Genomic DNA, 19,432 nt, shown 5'->3' with positions numbered 1-19,432 from the left:
CAGAATTTGCACACAACAATCTGAAGAGTTCCTCTTCAGGATTTTCCCCATTTCAGGTGGTGACGGGAAGGTTACCTAAGTTCACCCCATTGCCAGTGACTTCTACTCCATTTCCAGCCCTGGAGAGTTGGCAGAGGTCTTTGAAACAGATTTGGGGAATGGTTAAAAGCAATCTGGGGAGGGCTTTTCAGAACCAGAAGAAACAGGCTGACAAGAAACGTTCCATGGAATGGGAGTTTCTTCCAGGAGACTTGGTCTGGGTGTCCACATGACATTTGGCTCTAAAGCAACTATCACCCAAGTTAGGTCCCAGATTTGTGGGTCCTTTACCAGTGACCAGGAAAATCAATAATGTCACTAATGACATTGATCTCCCTACCAGCATGCGTGGTGTAAGATCATTTCATGTGTCCTTGCTCAAGCCGGCAGTGCACGTGGATTCCTCTCCCCCCCCCCCCCCCCCCCGTGTTGATTGATGACCAACCTGAGTATGAAATTGAGAAGAAGATTCTGGACTCACGGCTTGTGCAGAACTCCGTGCAGTATTTGGTTCACTGGAAGGGGTATGGCATAGAGGAGAGAACTTGGGTGCCAGACTGTCATATGCACGCAGAGGAATTAAAGAAGGAATTCCACAACTTACACCCTGGAAAGCCTGGTGGGAAGTGTCCGGAGTCCACTCCTCAGGGGGGGGGGGGTACTGTGAGAGAAAGCGGAAAAGCCGCCGCGTGTGCTGACAGCAAGGCGGCTGATTCCGCGTCCAGCACGGCAGTTTGCACGCGGATGCGTGCGTCTGGTAATCTGAAGGAACGCGGAAAAGCCGCCGCATGTACTGACAGCAAGGCGGCTGGTTCCGCGTCCAGCGCGGCGGTTTGCACGCAGCAGCGTGCATCTGGTGTGGCTGAGTCTGTTAGTTCACACAGGTTCAGGAATACGCACGCGCGCGCGCTGAGAGGCAGAACTTTTATGGTGGCCAAGGGGAGATCAGCTGACCAGGCTGGTCAGCTGACCACAGAGCTGGTAACCATTGGTTTATCACTTAGGGGTGGCGCTAGAGAGCGCTGCTCTATATATAGTTACTGCTGGCCACTCACAAGTTGTCTGCCGTTGCGAACACTACGTGGAAGCACTCAGACCTTAGTCAGATCCAACAGTGTGTTTGGAACCAGGAGGACCTGGGAATTCACACTGAGCCAGATTACTTGTGTTATCATTCTGTTATACTTCAGACTAGTTCCAGGGTGTAGAGACCACGGACCTCACACCCAAGACTAGGGAACTTGTGTTATCATTCTGTTATACTTCAGACTAGTTCCAGGGTGTAGAGACCACGGACCTCACACCCAAGACTAGGGAACTTGTGTTATCATTCTGTTATACTTCAGACTAGTTCCCGACCTCGAGAGCTATCTCTCCCCTTTAAGAGATAGGCCTCAATTCACTAAGCTTTATCAAACACCTTATCAAACGTTTGATAATTTACCTCATGCGTAAAATCTAATTTTGAATTCACTAAGGTGTTAAATATTTATCAAATGTTTTATTGATAAAACGTTCAACAAAACTGTAACACCTTAGTGAATTCAAAATTAGTTTTTACCAATGAGGTAAATTATCAAACGTTTGATAAGGTGTTTGATAAAGCTTAGTGAATTGAGGCCATAGTCTCCAGATCAGTCAGTGACATCCACCTTCAGGTGTCACTCACTTACTGGTCCTTCCTACTTTCAGCCTGACTCCTCCCCTTGGAGAGTCTCAGGCTGCTGGAGGGTTACTGTACTCTCTAGAAGCAGTATTGCCCATACTGCCTAGGATCACCTGCTCATCAGGTGGTTCACTCGAAGTCATACTGTTACACCAAACACTCACGATATATATATAGGTATCCAGAGGTTAGTACTATATCTGTATTATTGGTGATTCTGCAGATCATCAATAATCAGGTATAAATCTGTATTCTTGGTGATACTGCACATCACCAATAATCAGATTCTCTCTGTGTGCTGACACCGATCGTTACACAGAGAACCCTTTTGGCCACAACCCCTCCAGCAATTATCAGAAACCCCAGGGTAGATTCGAGCTAAAACTTCTGGTGTTAAGTACCAGTGAAATAAAATGTTATAAATGTTTTCTTTAATTTGAGTACACATAGAGGTGTGCTGGGCATTTTCTCAAATATCCGTCCAATCATCAGTGTTAGTAGTAGTAGAGAGGGCTTGCTCCCATTTCCCCATATATGAGTGAGAGGGTATGAGTTCTCCGGACTTACTTTGGAGAAGGACATATATTTGCGAAATTAGGCCCTTTTGTTGCCCTTTATGAAGGCGTAGACGCTCAAAGGAAGTAGAGCAGGAAAGTGTGGAAGCTTGGCGTGTAAAGGAGTGAAGAAAGTGTGTAATTTGGTTATAGTCCATAGAAAGTTGGGGGGTAAAAGAGATTTTTTTCTTCCAGTACAGATCTGGAGATGATTTTTCCCGTGGCGAAGTCTGTCCAATTACCTAAGTTAAAGTACCCAAGGTTATACCATCTTGAGGCCAGCTTTTATCTAACGAAATGGTTGGAAGCATGTGGGGGTCAAGAATACTTGATCAATGGCCGCATAACTTTTCACTGCACTAAGTAGCCACAAACTACTGCCCTCCCAGTGATGGTACCAGTCCTTAGCTTCAACTGTTTAGCTATACGGGAGGCCAGGCAATATTTTCACTGGCTTTCGAATTTTTAGAAACAAACAACTGTGATCAATTCCAGAACTTAAATTGGAGGGGGGGGGGGGTTTGAAGAAAAATTTTACAATGGGCAAATACTGACTAAATGGCCTACAGGTAGTCCCCGGTTAATGAACGAGATAGGGACTGTAGGCTAGTTCTTAACCTGAATCTGTTCTTAAGTCAGAGCACTGTGCCATCTCTGTCCCCTGTACCTCCTCTGTGACCCCCTGTGCCTCCAGTGTCCCCCTCTGTGTCACCTCTGCCCTCTGTACATGCTTATACAAAAAGCCATTTTTTCTTTGAATTTTTTAAAATCGATTTTCTTGAGAAAAAAAAATATTTTGGCTTGTTTCCATGGAAACACAGAATCCATGCCGTTTGTATCAGCGGGTCGTTCGCAAGTCAGGCATTCATAAGTTGGGGGACTACCTGTACCTTGTAAAAAATAAGCAATTGTATTCATTAGGTTATCTTCACTATAGTTCCGCCTTAGTAGAGAGAGGCTATATTTATCAAAATGTGAAGGTTTCTTGTGACAATGCTGTTTAAACAGGTAGGGCTTTAAACATTGCCATAACACCATTTGACTGTGGTTGTAATTTGAAAGGGATGGGTTAGATCATCAGTCAGGTTTTTAATGTTCTGTGTCCTTATTTTGGGAAAGTGAAAGGAATCCGCTGTCTCCATGACTCCCCTATACAAATCCCCTCACTGGCTTCCAATTCGCTTCAGAATCAGCTTCAAGATCCTACGTTTGGCCTACAAATCTATAAACATGTCCTGCCCAACCTACATCTCTGACCTGGTCAGCAGATACACACCTGGCCACCCACTTCAGTCCTCCTACAACCTCATCCTAACCACCACACTCATCTCGCACTCCTATGCACGAGTACAGGACTTCACTAGAACTGTCCCCATCCTGTGGAATACCCTCCCACTGCCCATCAGGCTTGCCCCCTCCTTCAACACCTTCAAAAAAGCACTCAAAACTCACCTCTTAAAGGAGGCCTAGTCCATGTCGACGCTGTCCTAACTCTCTCTGCCGAGAACTCCTCGATGCAACACCCCTCCTTTTGTGTCACCACCCCCTCCCTCTATATTGTAAGCCTTTGGCAGGGCCCTCTCCCCTTGTGTATCATACTTGATTGTACACTCTACCCAGATTATGTAAACTTGTATTATCAGCACTACCACTCCAGTGTATGATCTGGCATTGTATTACTACCTGTATTGTGTTGTGTATCTTATTGCTTATTACCTATATTGTGCTATCACCCCTGTTATTGTCTGTAATCCTATGCATTGTACAGCGCTGCTTAATATGTTGGCGCTATTGAAATCCAATAATAATAATCCCACAATTTACAGGTGCTTCTAGAACAATTATCTGTTCCAATGTCAGTATTTTCCATTCCAGTGGGAATACATCATTGAAATTCCTGTTATGCCTATCTGGTACTATAGGTCAGAGAAAATCCCCTCAAAGGGGTCACAGCAAATCTGATGAAGGATCTAAAATAATTTTGCTAGTGTTTCAATTTAAATGCTGAAGCAAAAGGTCACACACACAAACAAGTTTTAACTTGTAGGCAAGGATTTGATAACATGAAGAAGAGCCTAAAATGAAAACAACATTTGTGACAGTTCACACTGTGGGTATAACAGGTGCAGAAGGAAGAAATACGTTAATTATGCAATAATCACCATAAATTTCATTTCCAGTGAATTACCAAGGCTGTTCTATTCCTTCACTAAAACAAAATGCGGATTAAAGCCATTTCAGTGAATTTACTACAAATTATGCATACTGTTAAGAAGGCAGAAGTTATAAATAGAAAAGCAGAAATGCTTTCAGCAATGACATTTAAATCGCTTACACTTATTTTTGAGACACCGCAGCAAGCTTAGTAATATGACATTTTTATTTAGTGCATTTCATGTTATTTTTCTTGGGTGACACAAATCTGACAAGCTGCAGCAGGATGTGTAATTTGAATAAACCATGGTGCATGTTAAATAGTTAAAATAAGATGCACAAGGCGATAGTGGATGCTTGATGAATCAAACTCAAGAGGTTGAAGGCCAACCAGAGAATATGGTGCAATTTTAGTGCAACTGTATAGTAATGCAGCTAACTGTACTGCAATGCACCACCTGTGCGACGTTCACAGTGCATTGTGTTATAATGGGTTGTGGCATCATAACGCACAGCATGCAGTGTGATACCCTTACATGCACATGTTAACCGTGAAATGAAGTCTACTTTTTTTGGGCTGTATGCTTCACTGTACCCGACGCAACACAAGCAAAACGTGTGCTACTGCTGCCCCAATCCATTGCATATTTGCTGTCGAAGTGAACGCAACTCAAAGGCCACTGTAAACGTGGCCTAAACGACTGGATTCTATGATGGTGAGTCAAACAGGTCTTTATTCAGAAAAGCAATTCCCAACCATAAATGTCCACCACAATCATCAGCAAGTTCACCTGGGAAATGTTGTCTTTGGTTTTTGACAATTCATTTGTCCAAAAACATACAGATAAAGCAGAGGATATGAGTTATCATATTTTATTTTGATGTTCTTCTCTTCCCTGTAGATCTACTTCATTTAGCCTCAATCTAATGGTATAAACTTGCGCTTTGAAAGAAAGAGCTACCTATATGTCGTGATAAAGCCAGGTTTTTTGGAGACTTCTTTCAGTAGTTTGCCTTGTGAAGCAGGTGGATTTAGCACAATGCTGTTTTGATACAGGATTAGGCTCTTGTTGTGGACGCACCATTAACTCTCAGGAATACATAAAAACTACATCGTCACAGAAGCAGCAGGTACCAATACTACACAGCAGTTGTTATGATCATGTCTGCAGCGTTTACTGCTGGCTGCAGTGGTATTGTAACCCAAGCAGTTCTGATGTCATTACATGCATTTTCTTGCATAGTTTGGTTTGCACTTAAACTAGTTGCTGATTCCATCTGCAGTCACTCTGAAATTAATGACAGTTTAACATGCTCTTGTGTAAACAAACATTGTCTGCTGCAGTGGAGGGGCAGTCCCTTTCCTGCAGGCTGCATATCATTGTCTGCCTTTTCCTGCTATCAGCCTGTGATTAATTACCATTCACTTGTGTGGGAATCTGCAGGTCTGCTCCCATTGGATGACCTCAGTATAAAGAACTGCTTCCTGCAATGTCTCATGGGCTACCATAGTCTCAGATCCTGTCTGTTACTCTGCCCGTGCCCCACCTCGTTCCTTGTCCGTGTGGACTGCGCTGACTCCTGCGAAGGGGTCAGCGAGTCCTCCTAGTTCTGCTCTTGTTCTAGAAGTTGTTACTTGCTTGTCTTGTGTCATATATTGGTTCATCGCCAATATATACACATACTTGCGCATTTTGTTATTTTCCTTGTATTCGTGTTACGTTGATATATCAGTGTCGCTGATATATACGTACACGAACTGTTTATATCCTGTGTTCCGTTAGTCAGCGTTCCAGCACGCTGAGCTAGTTATCCTGTTCCTGGTCCTGTTTGTGGATTGCGTTCATCTCTGCGTAGAGATAGCGAACCCTGCTGAGTCCTGTTCCCTGTATTACTCCAGTCTTAGTCAGAGTTCCTGCTTATGTCATATATCGGTTCATTGCCGATATATACATATGTTAGTCAGACGTTACGAATAGTTTCATTGATAGCTGTAATTGTAATACGCTAGGAAATCATACTTATTGTATATTTATCTGTGTTACGTTCCATCTATCTTGATCCTGCTATTTTCTGTCTATCCTGTCCTGTCTTTGTGAGGCACGCCATCGCCGCAACGCAGTGGCTGCCTCATTCCAGTCTGTCTGTTTTGGACGCTTGCTGTCGCTAAGTAATCGCTAACTAGCAAGCGTTCATTCTGTCTACCTGTCCTGATCTCCTCAGTCCTGGTTTATGCGCTCAGCGCTACTTTGCGCTGAGACGTTATTACGAAAGTGTTGTTTGTGGCTGTTCGGATCTGCACCGGCTCTGTGCACCACAATCTCCTATTGGAGTCAGTCCTCTCCTCCACTAAACTGGGGATATCCTGATCCCTTGTGCTGGTGTGTGTACCTCCTTCACGTCAGCTTATGTGTTGTATGCTGACTGTGGAGATTACACCCCCAAGCGTAACAGCAGTCAAGTAATCTCAGCCTCGTTTATTCCAGTATGAGGGACTTCAATGATGTACTTGATTGGTGGAGATGAGGTGAAGAAGGACTTGCTAGGGAATGAATAACTGGTGTCCTTTTATATTCATGGAGGGGCTATTGTGCATAAGTGAGGGTGGCACAATTTGGGGCTTACCTTAAAGAAAGGTCTTCTCAGACTTCAAGGAAGAATAGAGTATTACACTGGAAGACTCTGCCCGGGCAGAGGCATAATATAGTATTTCATGTTAGAGATAGATTATAGCTGCAGAGCTGATTTTACCAACAATAAATTGCACTAGGTGACACAAAAACATACATATTGCTTATGCTGTACTCTCAGCCTGTTGATCCTAGAATTGTTTGAAATCTTTTCCACTAGTAGGTGATCTTCAAGATGGTTAAATGGTGTCCAATAGCTTCTAATTCCTTCTACCCATACCTATGACCATCTTAGTGAAAGCTTAAAAGCGCACTTTGGATTTACACATGGTAATAGCACTCACTTCAACAATGTCTGAGGTTTAACCACTTTACCTCCAAAGGTTTTTCCCCTTAAAAAACCAGAGCAATTTTCACCTGTCAGCGCTGCTTCCATTCATTGGCCTATAACTTTGTTACTACTTACCACAACGAAACAATCTATATCTTGTTTTTTTTCCGCCAGCAATTAGGCTTTCTTTGGGGGGTACTTTTTGCTAAGAATTATTTTATTCTCCATGTGTTTTTACAGGAAAAAGAAAAAAATGAAAAAATTCATAATTTCTGTTTTCCGCCATTACAGTTTTAAAATAATACATGATACCGTAATTAAAACCCACACATTTTATTTGCCCATTTGTCCCAGTTATTGCAAAGTTTACAAATTTTCCCTAGTACAATGTATGGTGCCAATATTTTATTTGGAATTAAAGGTACATTTTTTCAGCTTTGCGTCCATCACCAATTACAAGCCCATAATTTAAAAAGTAGCAGTAATATACCCCCTTGACATACATATTAAAAAAGTAAAAAAAACTGTGTATGTATTTTTTTAAATATATATAATATATATACACAGTACAGACCAAATGTTTGGACACACCTTCTCATTCAAAGAGTTTTCTTTATTTTCATGACTATGAACATTGTAAATTCACACTGAAGGCATCCAAACTATGAATTAACACATGTGGAAGTATAGTACATAACCAAAAAGTGTGAAACAACTGAAAATATGGCATATTCTAGGTTCTTCAAAGTAGCCACCTTTTGCTTTGCTTACTGCTTTGCACACTCTTTGCATTCTCTTGATGAGCTGCAAGAGGTAGTCACCTGAAATGGTCTTCCAACAGTTTTGAAGGAGTTCCCATAGATGGTTTGCACTTGTTGGCCCTTTTGCCTTCACTCTGCAGTCCAACTCACCCCAAACCATCTCGATTGTGTTCAGGTCTGGCGATTGGGGAGGCCAAGTCATCTGGCGCAGCAAACCGGATGGAATAGCATGCCGCTGCAAGATGCTGTGGTAGCCATGCTGGTTCAGTATGCCTTCAATTTTGAATAAGTGCCCAACAGTGTCACCAGCAAAGCACCCCCACACCACATGCCTTCAGTGTGAATATACAATGTTCATAGTCATGAAAATAAGAAACCTCTTTGAATGAGAAGGTGTGTCCAAACTTTTGGTCTGTACTGTATATATATACACATATTTTACAAAAAAAATGTTGGGGTAACAATTGGGGAGCGTGGTAGATAAGGGGTTAATTTCAAATGTAAAAAATATGTCTTAATAAAAATTGTTTTTAGGCGCCGTCTCATAGATGGCCGCGGTCATTCACACAGTGACTTAGATCAATCAATGGGAACACAGTTGCTATTCATTGATCTCCTAGCTATCAATCGGTGGCGGTAACAAGCGGGGGGGGGGGGGGGGGCAGCAGGAAGGAAGGTAGTAGCTATGTCCCTGCAAATGGTTATGGGATTTTGCAGGGATGTAGTTGCTCGTCCTGGGGGAGGGAAAGTGTGAGTAAACAAGGCTGGTTAGTCCACGGAACTCTCTAATAATGCTCTAATCTTTTGCACCTGATGTGATGCACCCAATCCTACTTTTAGGTGCTTCACATAGTGATAAATGTATAGGTATTTAATACAGGTACTTGCTTTTTGCACAAATGAAAGTTGCATTCAGGCTCCTTTTACACTGCAAATCGCAATTCTGATTTCCAATTCCGATTTTGGATTCAGATTCTCACTGGATGCAAGCAACACAATAAGGAAAAGGCAGAAAAAAATGCAGCATGCACAACTTTTTTTTTAATTGCATCAAAAATCGAAATCGCATATAAAATTGCATCAAAATCAGAATCGGACGTAGTGTAAAAGAGCCCTCAAGCCTGTTTAAAGCACACAATGCACTACAGTGTGTAAATGTTGCATGATATTTGTTATATTACATTACATTACATTTTTCAATCAAGATCATTGAAATACATAAAGAACTTCAAATATTTCCATGAGATGCTCTTAGTTTCAGATGTAGATCAACAGAGCATGTTGTAGCCATCAAAAATGCAACTGACAGTAGCTGAAAGCATCTACGGCCATCTGTGCTTCTGCAGGGAGATCTGCTGGTCTTTTAGTAAAACGAGAAGCTTTTACTCACCCTGCAAGCATCCTCACATTGCTCTCAGACTTGTAGAAGTTCCCTGAAAGAAAGAATGCCTCAGCATGATCTTATCCTGGAGAACTGCACATTCTTCTATTTCATTCCTAGAAGAAGGAAATAAAATAAACCAGTTAATGCAATTCATTTTAAAAACCTGTTTTTTCCTATTGCTTCCACTCCACTTTGAAAGAGGACGTAAACATGCTCTTTCTGCCCCTTTGTCATGGTCCTAGTTTAAAGCACACCTGAAAAGAGGATATGGAGACTCTCATATTTATTTCCTTTTTAAGCGTACCAGAGATCTAAACATAGGCAAAATTGATATTCACCCAGGGCTTCCTCCAGCCCCATAACCAAGTGCAAGTCCTTCGCCATCCTCCCGCTGGCTCAGTCGCGTCCAGTCTCGGTCTTCTACCCATGCGCGGACCTCCCACATATGCGCAGAAGACCCTGACTGATTCAACTGAACCCGTTACTGGGGCTGATCGCGGCTGAACAGTAGACCACTGACTAGATTAGCTGCCTGCTTGTTTCCGGTGTGTGTGTGTGATTCAGACACTACTGCAGCCAAAGAGATCAATAGGGCTGTCTGGCAACTAGGAAAAAAGGTAATAAATATAGAAACCACCATATGCCCCTCACTTCAGGTTCCCTTCAGGACCCTTTTACATATGCCACGTTAAGACGCCGTGCAGTACGCTCCCCATTCGCAAGGGCAATGAAAGTCTATAGAGTCTTTCATACTTACATGATACATAACGCTGCACTGGAAGTTGTAAAATTGCAGCAATCCCGTCACAAAGTTATCTGTGCATTACCGCATGATCCACGCATACCGCACATATTATGCAGTAATGCATGTCCATGGCGACGCAGTGAGTGTAAACAATGGAGCGCGGTGTGATGCGGCTCGCATGTGCGACCGTCCGGGAATCTCGGTTATGTACTTCCTGTCCAGCAGGGAGTATGTCACTGAACAGGAGAGGAAGGAGGGCGTGCCTATGCATATAAACCTGTTAATGCACTCTGCTGCAGGGTCATGTGAACTACAGATTTGTGTGGTGCAGTCAGGGGCGCTCCTGAGCATAGGCAGGACAGCTCTGTGCCTAGAGCGCCACAAAGGTCAAAGGGCGATGTATTTTGACCCTTTAATCCTCTCATGACATGGCCCCTTTAAGCCAGGAGAGCTCCTTCGGCGGGTCACGCGCTGGCTGCGTGCATACACTTCCCCTCTCAAGCCGACGGATGTTACCTTTGCCGCTGGCCAATCAGTGAAGAGGGTGTTAGGCTCCGCCCTCTGCACATGTTGTCGGAGGAGATCGGGAAGGATGCTTGTGAGGCAGGGAAGGAAGAGAGAGAAGAGAGGCGCTCTGCAGGCATGGCTCACCCTGGCTCCAATGAGCATACAGTCAGTGAGTCGTCCTACCCGGTGGACTTGCAGGAGGGCCATTTTAACTGCAGATCATCCCTGAACATTAAGTCAAAATCGCCCGTCACGGACGAAGCCACGCCCCCTGCCGTGAAAGCTCCGCCTCCATCCATATTAGGCTCCGCCTCCCCACCTGGTGAAAGCTCTGCCCACACCTCGTAAAAGCTTGCCACAGGAACATTGGAGCTATATAAGTGGGGAAGCCCAGGCAGGTAAGATGGTGCCTCCCTGTGACCTTCTCCCCCACCCCTGACAGCACCCTGTGACCTCTCCCGCTTCCCCAGCAGCACCCCGTGACCTTCTCCCCCCCCCCCCCCCCCAACCCTGACAGCACCGTGACCTCTCCCCCTTCCCCGGCAGCACCCAGTGAACTTCTTCCTCCAGCCCTGACAGCACCCTGTGACCCCTTCCCCGGCAGCACCCCGTGACCTTTTCCCCCCCACCCCTGACTGCACCCTGTGACCTCTCCCCCTTCCCCGGGAGCATTCCATGACCTTCTCCCCCCACCCCTGACAGCACCCTGTGACCTCTCTCCCTTCCCCGGGAGCATTCCGTGACCTTCTCCCCCCACCCCTGACAGCACCCTGTGACCTCTCCCCCTTCCCCGTCAGCACCCCGTGACCTTCTCCCCCCACCCCTGACAGCACCCTGTGACCTCTCCCCATTCCCCGGCAGCACCCCGTGACCTTCTCCCCCCACCCCTGACTGCACCCTGTGACCTCTTCCCCGGCAGCACCCCATGACCTTCTCCCCCCACCCCTGACAGCACCCTGTGACCTCTCCCCCTTCCCCGGCAGCACCCCGTGACCGTCTCCCCCCCACCCCTAACAGCACCCTGTGACCTCTCCCCCTTCCCCGGCAGCACCCCGTGACCTTCTCCCCCCACCCCAGACAGCACCCAGTGACCTCTCCTTCTTACCCCCCAGCAGCACCCAGTGTCCTCCCCCATCCCTTGGCAGCACCCAGTGACCTCTTCCTACCCCACAGCAACTAGTGACCCCCCCAACCATCTCCCCCCAGCTCCCAGTGACCACCCACTCCTTGGCATAACCTAGTGACCCCTCCCTCTAGGAGCACCCAGTGACCTCTTTCTATGCCCAGCAGTATCCTGTGACCTCTCCATCCCTCCCGCAACACCCAGTGACATTTCCCTACACCCTGGAAGCACAAAGTGACACTTTCCCACTCTTACAGAGACCACAGTGACCTCTTCCCACCCACCCCTATCAGCCACCTCAACCACTCTTCCCCCAGCAGCAGCCACAATGACCTCTCACACCTCCCAGCAGCACCCACTGGTGAACTTTCTCACCTTGAGGCCTCCCACAGGTGACAGGATCTCTGCAATTGATCTGTTCTGACATGGTATCTGCATTTGATTTGTAGGGGACATGGTGCATGCAATTGAGCTGTGGGAACAGAATATCTGCATTTGATCTGTGGGGGACATGAATGATACCTGCATCTCAACTGTGGGGACATGGTATCTGCATTTGATCTGTGGGGAAATGGTATCTGCATTTGATCTGTGGGGACATGGTATCTGCATTTGATATGTGGGAACATGGTATCTGCATTTGATCTGTGGGGACATGGTATCTGCATTCGATCTGTGGGGAAATGGGATCTGCATTTGATCTGTGGGAACATGGTATCTGCATTTGATCTGTGGGGAAATAGTATCTGCATTTGATCTGTGGGGACATGGTATCTGCAGTTGATCTGTGGGGAAATGGTGTCTGCATCTGATCAGTGGGGACATGGTAACTGCATTGGATTTGTGGGGACATAATATATCCAAACATGTTTTGAAGTGGCCATGTTATCTGCTGATTTGGCTGTTTTTATTTAATGACATTTTCATGGCATTATATCAAATGGGATGTGTTGTAGTTAATAAACTGCAATAAACGTAATTGCATATTCTATACTGTTTGGTACTGGGCCATTTAAAAATGGCAGGAAGCGCATTTGATGGACCCAGTTCAAATAAGAAGTACATGGAAAGTAAATATTAATATTGTAGCATTTCAGTGTCCTGATACACCCACTCCAGTCCTAGCCTAACTGGTGGTAACCTATTTACATATCCCATAATGCTTGTGAAAAAGTGTTCTGAAATGAAGACTGTCTTGCTTGATGATCTGATTCTGCAATGAGAATGACATGATACCTTACATTGTTCTGTGGGGACATGGTGTTGGGACTTGTACTGCGCGTGGTTTTTTTTTTTGTTTTTTTTTGAGGCACATAGTGGCAGCATGTGCTGTATGGCATGCAGAGCTGGATCATCCACAAGGCAGCTGCCTAGGGCCTGGTGCGAGTCTAGGGGCCTGGTGGATGCAAGGTCCCACCAAACCTACCTAAATAAGCCAGGAGACCATCGGTGTATTTCTTATTATACATGTGTGTGTGTGTGTGTGTGTGTGTGTGTGTGTGTGTGTGTGTGTGTGTGTGTGTGTGTGTGTGTGTGTGTGTGTGTGTGTGTGTGTGTGTGTGTGTGTGTGTGTGTGTGTGTGTGTGTGTGTGTGTGTGTGTGTGTGTGTGTGTGTGTGTGTGTGTGTGTGTGGCGTGTGCGTGCGTGTGTGTGTGCGTGTGCGTGCGTGTGTGTGCGTGTGTGGCGGGGGGGGGGGGGGGGGCACCGAAGGATGTCTTGCCTGGAGTGACAAAAAGGCTAGAAGCGCCCCTGGGTGCAGTGATCCCATGGCAGGCTGCCATGCCTTGGGATCATCGCAGCGCACATGTATAAAAGCAGTCTCAAATGACCTTCCAGAGGTTGCTTCTATTGCCCTGCTAACAAAGATAAGCAATTTTCCTACACAGAACTGATTGTTTCTCCATCTTTGGATCTGCCAGTCAAGATATTTGTCTCTCTAATTATCTCTCATATAGGCAGGCATTAGTCTGAATTCTGACTAAAGACAGATCATCAACACTATTCAGCCACTCTGTTGATTATATGTTTTGAAAAACAACAAAATGAGTTAGGCATGAACTTCAAATGTTCTAGTTACTTCCTAAGTCCAGAGACACATCATAACATTCTCCTTTAAAGATAAGATATAGGCAATACTGATGCCTATCTTTTATATGAATGATAGAACTGCACCAGATGGTGCATAGAACAGTTGCTAAAAGCTCTGTATCTTCTTCCTGTAGGATTTTCACCACTGGTTAAAAGCACTACTACTACTGTGGCAATACCCATGGCTACATACAGGATCTTCTAAAAAAATTAGCATATTGTGATAAAGTTCATTATTTTCTGTAATGTACTGATAAACATTAGACTTTCATATATTTTAGATTCAAATACACACAACTGAAGTAGTTCAAGCCTTTTATTGTTTTAATATTGATGATTTTGGCATACAGCTCATGAAAACCCCAAATTCCTATCTCAAAAAATTAACATATTTCATCCGACCAATAAAAGAAAAGTGTTTTTAGAACAAAAAAAGTCAACCTCCAAATAATGATGTTCAGTTATGCACTCAATACTTGGTCGGGAATCCTTTTGCAGAAATGACTGCTTCAATGCAGCGTGGCATGGAGGCAATCAGCCTGTGGCACTGCTCAGGTGTTATAAAGGCCCAGGATGCTGCGATAGCGGCCTTAAGCTCATCCAGAGTGTTGGGTCTTGCATCTCTCAACTTTCTCTTCACAATATCCCACAGATTCTCTATGGGGATCAGGTCAGGAGAGTTGGCAGGCCAATTGAGCACAGTAATACCATGGCCAGTAAACCATTTACCAGTGGTTTTGGCACTGTGAGCCGGTGTCAGGTCGTGCTGAAAAATGAAATCTTCATCTCCATAAAGCTTTTCAGCAGATGGAAGCATGAAGTGCTCCAAAATCTCCTGATAGCTAGCTGCATTGACCCTGCCCTTGATAAAACACAGTGGACCAACACCAGCAGTTGCCATGGCACCCCAGACCATCACTGACTGTGGGTACTTGACACTGGACTTCAGGCATTTTGGCATTTCCCTCTCCCCAGTCTTCCTCCAGACTCTGGCACCTTGATTTCCGAATGACATGCAAAAGTTGCTTTCATCCGAAAAAAAAGTACTTTGGACCACTGAGCAACAGTCCAGTGCTGCTTCTCTGTAGCCCCGGTGAGGCACTTCTGCCGCTGTTTCTGGTTCAAAAGTGGGTTCATGCTTCCATCTGCTGAAAAGCTTTATGGAGATGAAGATTTCATTTTTCAGCACGACCTGGCACCTGCTCACAGTGCCAAAACGAATGGTAAATGGTTTACTGCCCATGGTATTACTGTGCTCAATTGGCCTGCCAACTCTCCTGACCTGAACCCCAGAGAATCTGTGGGATATTGCGAAGAGAAAGTTGAGAGACGCAAGACCCAACACTCTGGATGAGCTTAAGGCCACTATCAAAGCATCCTGGGCCTCCATAACACCTGAGCAGTACCACAGGCTGATTGCCTCCATGCCACGCCGCTTGGAAGCAGTCATTTCTGCAAAAGGATTCCCAACCAAGTATTGAGAGCATAACTGAACATAATTATTTGAAGGTTGACTTTTTTTGTTTTAAAAACACTTTTCTTTTATTGGTCGGATGAAATATGCTAATTTTTTGAGATAGGAAATTTGGGTTTTTATGAGCTGTATGCCAAAAACATCAATAAGAAAACAATAAAAGGCTTGAACTACTTCAGTTGTGTGTAATGAATCTAAGATATATGAAAGTCTAATGTGTATTAGTACATTACAGAAAATAATGAACCTGTATATACCCTCTGGTTCCCAGAATTGCTCCAGATCATCTGGAACTCCAGCAATGCCCCAATTGGAGGGCAGGATAATATTTTTCTGATGCAGTTTGACACCACACACATTATGTCCCAAGCATTCCAATCCCTGTCAGTGTGTCCCAGTGTTGCAGGGTTCTTGTAGTGTATGCCAGCTTTATAGCGTCCATGTAATGAAATCCACCTTTTCAATGTCCCCTGTAAGTTATTCCAGTTTTACAGTATGCTCTAAAGCCCAATCTACACGATACGATTCTTTGTACGATTCTATTTATGATCCAATTAAATCCGACATGTTCGATTGGGATTCGATTCGATTTGCCATTGCAAAACAATGGCAAATCGAATTGAATCGAATCCCGATCGGACATGTCGGATTTAATTGGATCGTAAATAGAATCATAATCGAATAAAGAATCGTATCGTGTAGATGGGGCTTAACAGTACATTTCAGCGTCCTCTGCAATGTATTCCAGCTTCAAGTCCCCTGTAGTGTATTTAAGCTACACCCATGTATTGTGTTCTTGATTTCTGGAGGCCAACATTGTGTATTCCTACTTTCCCCTTCCTTTGTAGTGTATCTTGGCTTCCACGGTTCCCTTAAGTGTTTTCCAGCATTACAGTGTCCCCTGCAGTAGCATACCCCCTCTTCCCAGTGTCCTCTACAGTATATCCAAGCTTCCCACTGACCCCTGTAGTGCATCCCAGCACCTCCTGTAATGAACCCCAGCTTTTCAGTGCCCCTGTTGTATATTCTACCGTTCCAGCAATCCTCGCAGTGTAATCCTAGGTTAATGTTATTGTAGTTCCTGCAGCCCCCACAATACAATACTTTGTAAAGTATACAACACTTTGTTACCAGTAACTTGTTCCCCAGAGCATGGAGAATAAACCAAATGACCTTACACAAAATGTTAAGGGCACACATAAATGGATATGCATGGCAAACTCAGGCTTTGTTAAACCGCATTTCTGAAATGCCACACGAAAAGAAAACACATTGTCACCCATGACTGTTTACTTAAGTTATGTAGGAATACAATATGACACCTTTACCTGAAGACTGACTGATGTTATTTTAAAATGTGAAATAGTAGTTCTGTCTGTACTGCAGCATAGCAAAAAGAGCATTTAACATTCTAACCACTGAGGTGTATAATCCAGTTAAAGCATAAACAAAAGTAAGGTTTTGCATACTGGAGGATTAAATCATAAAGTGTATAAAAAATACCACCAAAGCTAAGTCACCTGAGAGACTACCTATGGGAATTTCCTACTCGTCAGTGTTGGGAGAATTTTAGCAAAGCTGAAGTAATAATGATCTAATACACACTTTTGTTTAGGCAGAAGTACAGGTGACTTTTATAAGCTCACTGGGGAGAATGTGCGGTAGGTAGGGTTATATAACGCAGAGAAGTAGAACTTTGTAAAATTTCACTTGCAGTGCTGGTCACAAAGAGTTACTCTCACTCAGCAGGAGAGGGGGGAGGTAGAAGAGATCAGATGATTGGCTTTATACTGCGGAAGCAGCTCCTACCTTTCTTAAAGAGTTCTGTGCTGTATAACTGACTTTTCCAAAAGTAATATGGCACAGATGCATCAAATACTAACCCTGAGTAATAAAAAGTCCCTTGTTATGAAAAAAAAATCCAGGTGGGTGAATTAGGGCTTTAAAAAAGGTTTCTAAAAGACAGCTGTACCCCTTCTATTATTTTTAGCTGAAGTCTCACTAAGCCCAATATGTCAAAATCCCAGCCTGAGTTTGGCTTCCTAGAATTTGCTTCACATTAAACTGCTGAAAAACAAACAACCTATCACTGCTTTAGTAAATGGCATATAGTGTGGAAACACACTAGGATAGGCTATCTTAGTGCGCTTCCCCACTATTTGCCTTTTACAAAAACTATCCGGGATAGCGTACTTAAAGCGGATCCGAGCTGAAAAACTAACTATAACAAGTAACTTGTCTCTGTATCTTATGTAAAGTTTAGATAGTTTACACAGCAAATATAGCTGCAAACAGCTTTAATAGAAAATGATTATTTCTTCCTGTGATACAATGACAGCAGCCATGTTGTTTGTAAACATTACACAGAGGCAGGCTTATCTGTATCTTGATCACTAAGCCTGTGAAAAAAACCTAATCCCCCCTCCTCCCTCTAAAATCAATGGCTAGTAACAACTCATCCTTCTTCTGCCCAGACTGAGCTCCCATGAGCCCTTGCTACTGCCAAGGCTCTCTGAAAACCTGTGTGCGTGGTTTATTTAGTTTATAGGGAATTAGAGTATTAAAACAAAAAAAAAAAAGTATTTGTCTTGAGGAATGCCCTATAAACAATAGGAAAGGAACACAATTATGCAATGAGTAAAAGTTCACCTCGGATCCACTTTAACCACCTTAGCGGTATGGACGAGCTCAGCTCGTCCATTACCGCCAGAGGGTGCCGCTCAGGCCCTGCTGGGCCGATTTTGATCAAATAAAGAGCAGCATACGCAGCCGGCACTTTGCCAGCCGCGTGTGCTGCCCGATCGCCGCCGCTCTGCGGCGATCCGCCGCGAGCAGCGGCGAAAGAGGGTCCCCCCAGCCGCCTGAGCCCTGCGCAGCCGGAACAAATAGTTCCGGCCAGCGCTAAGGGCTGGATCGGAGGCGGCTGACGTCAGGACGTCGGCTGACGTCCATGACGTCACTCCGCTCGTCGCCATGGCGACGAAGTAAGCAAGACACGGAAGGCTGCTCATTGCGGCCTTCCGTGTTACTTTTGGCCGCCGGAGGCGATCAGAAGAACGCCTCCGGAGCGCCATCTAGTGGGCTTTCATGCAGCCAACTTTCAGTTGGCTGCATGAAATAGTTTTATTTTATTTAAAAAAAAAACCCTCATGCAGCCGCCCTGGCGATCTTAATAGAACGCCAGGGTGGTTAAGGTACTCACACATTACTTCATCTTTTGGCATCTATATCTGCCAGATTTGATTATCATGATCAAATCTGCTGGATATTGATGCAGAAAATAGACACCTGATTGATCATTTTGATTGATTTTCAGCCAAAATCAGTTGAAAGGATCGATCGGGCATGCTGGAAAATCTTGGTCACAAAGACTTGACTGGATGCATAGAAGAAACTATGTTCAATTTCTCCAAAACCGACAGACCCCTGGCTGGTCTCCTCTAAAATAAGTAAGTAAGTAAGCCAGCAGCTATTCAGTAGGAGACCTTGGGCAAGTTTCCCTAACACTGCTACTGCCTAAAGAGCGCGTCCTAGTGGCTGCAGCTCTGGCGCTTTGAGTCTGCCAGGAGAAAAGCGCGATATAAATGTTCTGCGTTTTTTTGTGTTTGTAAAATGTATGTGTAGTGTTGTCCCCTCAGCCACCCTGAGCAGTGGTAAGTGTTGCATGTTCACCTGGCACGACTCCTTTTCTCTTCCGGTGTCATTTTGTATTGTCACTGCAAGCAACTGCTCCGCCACATGTACTGATGCCACTAGGTGCAGCAGTGTCCCATGGTACATATACTTGCGTTGACAGTATAAAAAGAGGTTTATATGGGGGGCGGTGCTAGATTTTAGAAATCTATTGGAAATCTGTCAGCAGTGTGTGGGCAGGCAATAGATCCCACTGTGTTCAGAGAGGGATCTACCTAATGATTGATCTGGTGGCAGAGCGACAGGTGTTTGGCCACCTTTAAAGCTGAACTGCAGAAAAATA

At 44.6% G+C, this 19,432-nt stretch overlaps 1 protein-coding gene across 2 annotated transcripts in view; it reads right to left on the bottom strand.

Moving 5' to 3' along the window:
• CSGALNACT1 (chondroitin sulfate N-acetylgalactosaminyltransferase 1) overlaps positions 1–19,432 on the bottom strand; it is a 685,316-nt gene that overhangs the window by 476,377 nt on the left and 189,507 nt on the right. For both annotated transcript variants that reach the window (XM_068233667.1, XM_068233668.1), the window contains exon 3: positions 9,526–9,632. The gene's annotated coding sequence lies outside the window, so the exon portion shown is untranslated. The remainder of the gene's footprint in view (positions 1–9,525; positions 9,633–19,432) is intronic.

The sequence above is a fragment of the Hyperolius riggenbachi genome, chromosome 1, assembly GCF_040937935.1.
Source record: "Hyperolius riggenbachi isolate aHypRig1 chromosome 1, aHypRig1.pri, whole genome shotgun sequence".
Taxonomy (NCBI): Eukaryota; Metazoa; Chordata; class Amphibia; order Anura; family Hyperoliidae; genus Hyperolius; species Hyperolius riggenbachi.
Note: the sequence above shows the minus strand (reverse complement) of the source record. Positions and strands in the feature narration are given on the sequence as shown.